Source organism: Somniosus microcephalus, chromosome 2 (genome assembly GCF_052327205.1).
Source record: "Somniosus microcephalus isolate GS21.2 chromosome 2, FLI_Smic_1.0, whole genome shotgun sequence".
In the NCBI taxonomy this organism is placed as follows: domain Eukaryota; kingdom Metazoa; phylum Chordata; class Chondrichthyes; order Squaliformes; family Somniosidae; genus Somniosus; species Somniosus microcephalus.
The window spans coordinates 182,410,556-182,416,605 of record NC_140988.1 but is presented as its reverse complement, the minus strand read 5'-3'; the positions used below and the strand labels follow the sequence as shown (position 1 = coordinate 182,416,605).

At 45.5% G+C, this 6,050-nt stretch overlaps 1 pseudogene; it reads left to right on the top strand.

Moving 5' to 3' along the window:
• The first annotated feature begins 260 nt into the window (after nt 1–260).
• Nucleotides 261–6,050, top strand: part of LOC147123142 (uncharacterized) — a 30,068-nt pseudogene continuing 24,278 nt past the window's right edge.

Sequence of the window (6,050 nt, the reverse complement as noted above, 5' to 3'; positions counted from 1 at the left end):
TAGCCCTTTTTCTGGCCATCCACCATTTTTGGTTCTTGCTGGAAGGACGTCCTTTCACCGCTTTTGTGGACCACAAGCCACTCACCTTTGCCATGGCCAAGACCGCCGAACCGTGGTCATCCCGACAGCAGCGCCAGCTGACTTGCATATCCGAATTTACTATGGATATCCAGCACGTGGCCGGTAAGGACAACCTGGTGGCAGACTGCCTCTCCCGCGCGACTGTCAATGCAGTCCATCTGGGCATCGACTACACCCTCATGGCGGCGGACCAAGTCTCGGACCCAGAAGTTCAGGTTTACCGGGCCAACATTACTAGTCTCCAGTTAGCCGACGTTGAGTTCCATTCGGCAGGTACCATGCTGCTGTGCGACGTCTCCGTACGGGACCCTCGCCCTGTCGTGCCGGTCGCCTGGCGCCGCAAGGTTTTCGACGCCATACATGGGTTGTTGCACCCAGGGATGAAGGCCTCACAGAAGCTCACGTCGGCTAAATTTGTTTGGCACGGCATGCATAAGGATGTCCGTGACTGGGTCAACACCTGCGTCGTCTGCCAAAAGGCCAAGGTACAGCGCCATTGGCCACCTTCATGGTTCCGGAGCGGCGTTTTGACCACGTCAATGTGGACCTGGTAGGACCACTTCCACCTTCCCATGGTTTTTCTCACATTCTGACCATGGTAGACCGCACCACCAAATGGCCAGAAGCGGTGCCCCTGTCATCCACTACTTCGGCGGACATGGCCAGGGCGTTCATTTCTTCCTGGGTCGCCCGTTTTGGAGTGCCCGCTGACATTTCTTCGGATCGAGGACCGCAGTTTTCCTCCGAACTCTGGAATGCAGTGTCTCAGGGACTTAGCGTCAAATTGCACCGCACTACAGCCTACCACCCTCAGGCGAATGGCCTCTGTGAACGTTTTCACAGATCGCTGAAAGCCGCACTGAGGGCCAGCCTCCAGGACACTGGATGGGCGGACAAGCTACCGTGGGTTCTGTTGGGCCTTCGCACGGCTCCCAAAGAAGACCTTCACTCTTCCTCTGCAGAGTTGGTTTATGGTCAGCCGCTGCGAGTCCCAGGGGATTTCCTGCCAACGTCGATGGAGCCATGGTCCGCGTTGGGCCAGCTTAACAGTCACCAGGAGGCGGCCAGATGTTTCGCGCCGGTCCCCACATCGCGCCACGGGCTTCAGCGATCGCACATGCCCACAGAGCTTAAAAAGGCTGAATACATTTTCATCCGCCACGATGCGCATCGGGATCCGCTCAAGGCCCCGTATACTGGTCCTTTCCGGGTGTTAGAGGCAGGAGACAAAACCTTCAAGGTCGATGTCGGTGGTAAACCGGAACACATTTCAGTTGACCATTTAAAGCCGGCACACTTGGACCTCGACCGCCCCGTCGAGACAGCACAGCCGCCAAGACGAGGTCGGCCACCCATCGCCGTCACACCGGGTCAAGTGCAATCGCCTGCTCGACCGCCAGCCGTCCAGCAGCCTCCACTTCGGGAGTACAGGAGTCGTTCTGACAGGCTTGTCAGACCCCCTCACCATTTGACTTTTTCCGTTAAAGAGAATTCTGGGGGGGCGCATGTGGCAGAGCCACTGAGGGACTTCGAGCAACTGTACATAATTCCCTTTAACGAGGTTTTGCTCCAACCTAAGCCTGTACCAGTCTGTTAGTGATTTCTGTGTTTGTACATACTGCTTGCATGCACGGGGCGCGGTCCCTTTAAGACTGCGGCAAAGCGCGGGTAAACGCGATGACGTCATGCCGCTAATCACGTGACCGCCCAAGCGTGGGAGAAACGTGATGACGTCATGACGCCATCCACGGGACTGCCCTAGCAGTCCTCGTGGAGCCTCCGACCAGCAAAGACCTGTTTTCATGGTTCTCCTGTATCGATCTCGACAAACTGTTTAAACTTGTTAGTTCTGCATTAAAACTTGTTTGCTTGATCGCCTGAGTCGACCTCAGTCCTTAGATAGGAATTTGGCAATTCCTACAATATTCTATTATATTATGTGCATGTTATATATAGGCATATCTATATAATAATATTCCTGTGAAGGGCCAATTAGCCTTGGAGCCTAATCATCTGAGTAATTTTAAAGTATAATTTTAATTTAAGGAGTTGAACATTTAATGTAACCTCTCCAATTACATTAAAATTAAAAATTGATTTAAAAGAAGACTGAAGTAATTTAATAATTGGTATTTTAATAGTTTGGGGAGAATCCTTGGTAACACTGCTGTTCAACCTGTAGGTCTTATGTTGTGCATCTCTGGCTGGAGTGGATATGGGTGCCTGGCTGGGTCACAGGACAACTTAATAGATCACAGTGGAGTATTTTATTGGTACAGCTGGAAATTAGGAAGGAAATAAAGTAAGAAATTAAACCACCCTGCAAATCTATCTGATTCCATTTCTGTAGCAGCATGTGTTTTCACAGCTCACCTTATACTACAAACTGCACCCTATGGGAGAGCTCCGCGTGATTGAATACTCCCTTTTAGTTTTCCTTTTCATCCTTCAAAGATGCTAAATCATGGTCTTTTTAATTGGAAATGCCAACCCCCCTCCTTGCACTTTGCTTACATTAAGATTTTTGGGGGGATTTTTATGGTGCCTCTTTCAACTAGCTTTGTCTGTTCAATTTGTAAACGTACCATGTACGGCCTAGCATCAGGATTCTGTAATTATGTAACAATAAATATGTGAACTGATTTCTTCAAGAGCTCAGTATGCTTGTTCCGAAGAAAATATATAAAATAAAATATTAATTGATTTAATGTGCTGTTGCAAGTACTGATATGATTGATATTGTGAGATCTCAATTGATCACGCTAATATTACATTTTCAGCCTGTGCATTAAATAGTCCTGAGGAAACACAATATCAAGTCATTATTTCAGCTCTTCAACATCAATGCGAACTGTAGTGTGTCATCATATCAATATAGCAGTTCACAGCGAATGAGTTAAAATCATGTTAGTGCAGCACTGATGGAAGGAAATATTACCTGAAAGAATGGCTGCAGAGAGGGATGAGATAGATGAACATCTTTTCTCATCAAGATGAGTGATGTTCACATTGGGTAATGAAATACTTTCCCACTGCAGGCAAACAGTGTCAACATCAAACATTCAAGTCAGATATGGCACAGATATGGTTCAGACTAAAGCTCCCTGTAATAATGTACCTCAGCGCCCAACTTAGAAAGACATCCCATTACTGCAGCAGTGCGACATTTTTTATTTCCCACATTAGCCATTGTTGGGCATGTATATTGACAGGGAATGAGAATTTCCTCTTTCGATGACGTGCAGGTGCACTCTGGCCTCGGAGCGTGTTGGGGCTGCGCGTGCACACTCGACATTGGGCCATGCAGACGCATTCATTAGCCATTAGCCGAAGAAGCCAGAGCGTGTGGAGTCTGGGGCCTGAAGTTGCTTGCTGCTGTTGTGCTGATATCTGAAGCTGCTTGCTGCTTGGATCTCTGGAGCATATCTCTGTGGTACCTTTGGCTGAGCTTTGCTTTGTAGTTGTTGATTGCTGCTTTAATCACAGTAGTGATCTGTGGGTTCCCAGCCGTTTAATGTTAACCTCAATAGTACTTTGTAGTAGTATCACCAATGATTGCATTAATCATAGTAGTCAGACTAGTACAAAAGCAAAATACTGCGGATGCTAGAAATCTGAAATAAAAACAGAAAATGCTGGAAATACTCAGCAGGTCAGGCAGCATTTGTGGAGAGAGAAGTAGGGTATTTCCAGTATTTCCTGTTTGTAGTCAGACCAGTGTTTGGTCTATGTGGCCTCACATTTTCCTTCGCTGTACTAGCCCTCATGAGTATAGTATATTATGCCAATTCATCTTGAGGAATCCTTCAGGTCTTCACTCTGTGAAAGTTGGTGGGTACAGTTTTCTTCACTGTGTGAAGGTCTGTGAGTATAGTTCACCACATATTGTGTTCAGTGCATTTGGTATGCTCCATGCAAAGCTGCCTGTGCATTTTGTTTGGTGCATTTTGTTCCACATGTTCCTCCCCATGTCTTTTGTCTGGTGCACGTAAAGGTGCAGCACATTTGATAAGGCCCATGAGCTTCCCTTTGTCTTTCATAAAAATGGCATCCCTTCGCCATTTGTCTGCTGTTGCAGGACATTAGTTGTCCTACATGTGATTTTCCTGGTATATCCATTTAATTTCTAGTGCAACTGTGAAATCTGTGTTTTCTTACTGATGAGATAGAGTTCTCTGCAGCCGAGAGCGAGAGTCCCGAAGGCTGTGTAGCCTACCCGGTGCCAGGGTTAAGGACATCTCCTCTGGGCTGGAAAGAAACTTGCAGTGGGAGGGGGTGGATCCAGTTGTCGTGGTCCATGTTGGTACAAACGACGTAGATAGGACTAGGAAGCCGGTTCTGTTAAAGGAGTATGAGCAGCTAGGGGTCAAATTAAAAAACAGAACCTCAAGGGTAATAATCTCTGGATTATTACCTGAGCCACGAGCGAATTTGGCTAGGACAAATAAAATTAGAGAGTTAAATGCGTGGCTCAAAGACTGGTGTGGAAGAAATGGGTTTTGCTTCCTGGGACACTGGCACCAGTACTGGGGCAGGAGGGAGCTGTTCCATTGGGACGGGCTTCACTTGGCCAGTGCTGGGACTAGAGTCCTGGCGGACCATATAACTAGGGCTGTAGAGAGGGCTTTAAACTAACTAGTGGGGGGGAGGTTCCTAGAGAGCAAATAATAAAAATGACAACAGAGAAAGTCATAGACTTAGGTAGCAGTGGGGAAATTAAAAACCAGAGCGTGTCAGGAAGGGGCAGAAGGTATGGAGTAAAAGGTAAAGTAATAAAAAGGGCAAAAGCAGGAACTAAGTGTCACAAAACATATTTGAAAGTTCTCTATCTGAATGCACGTAGCATTCGTAACAAAATAGACGAGTTAATGGCACAAATAATTACATATGGGTATGATCTTGTGGCCATTACAGAAACATGGCTGCAGGGTGACAATGCCTGGGAATTAAACATACCAGGTTATTTAACGATCAGGAAGGACAGGCAGGAAGGAAGGGGAGGTGGGGTGGCAATGTTAATAAAGGAAGGAATCACTGTAATACAGAGAAATGATATTGGGTCAAAAGATCAGGATAATGAAACAGTTTGGGTGGAGGTAAGGAATAATAAGGGGAAAAAAACACTAGTGGGCGTAGTCTATAGGCCTCCGAACAGTTGCAACTCTGTTGGACGGAGTATCAATCAGGAAATAGTTGAGGCTTGTAATAAGGGAACATCTATAATTATGGGGGATTTTAACTATCATATTAATTGGACAAATCAAATTGGGCAGGGCTGTCTTGAGGATGAGTTCATTGAGTGTATTAGGGATGGGTTTCTTGAGCAGTATGTAACTGAACCGACCAGGGGGCAAGCAACCTTAGATCTGGTCCTGTGTAACGAGACAGGAGTAATTAAAAATGTCCTAGTAAAGGATCCCCTTGGAATGAGTGACCATAACATGGTTGAATTCCATATTCAATTAGAGGGTGAGAAGGTTGGATCTCAAACAAGCGTGCTAAGCTTGAATAAAGGAGACTATGAAGGTATGAGAGCGGAATTGAGTAGAGTGGATTGGGAAAATAGATTGAAGGGTAAGACGATACATGGTCAGTGGTGTACATTTAAGGAGTTATTTTACAACTTCCAAAAAATATATATTCCACTGAGAAGAAAAGGGTGTAAAAGAAAAGAAACTAAGGATAGTATTCGACTAAAACAAGGGCATATAAGGTAGCCAAATCTAGTGGGAATTGAGAGGAATGGGAAAACTTTAAAAGACAGCAAAAAATAACAAAAAGATTGATTAAGAAAGGGAAGATATATTATGAAAGTAAATTAGCAAAAATATAAAAACAGATAGTAAAAGTTTTTATAGTTATATAAAAAGAAAAAGGGTGGCTAAAGTAAATGTTGGTCCCTTAGAGGATGAGACCGGGAAATTAATGGTGGGAAATATGGAGATGGCAAAAACACTGAATGAATATTT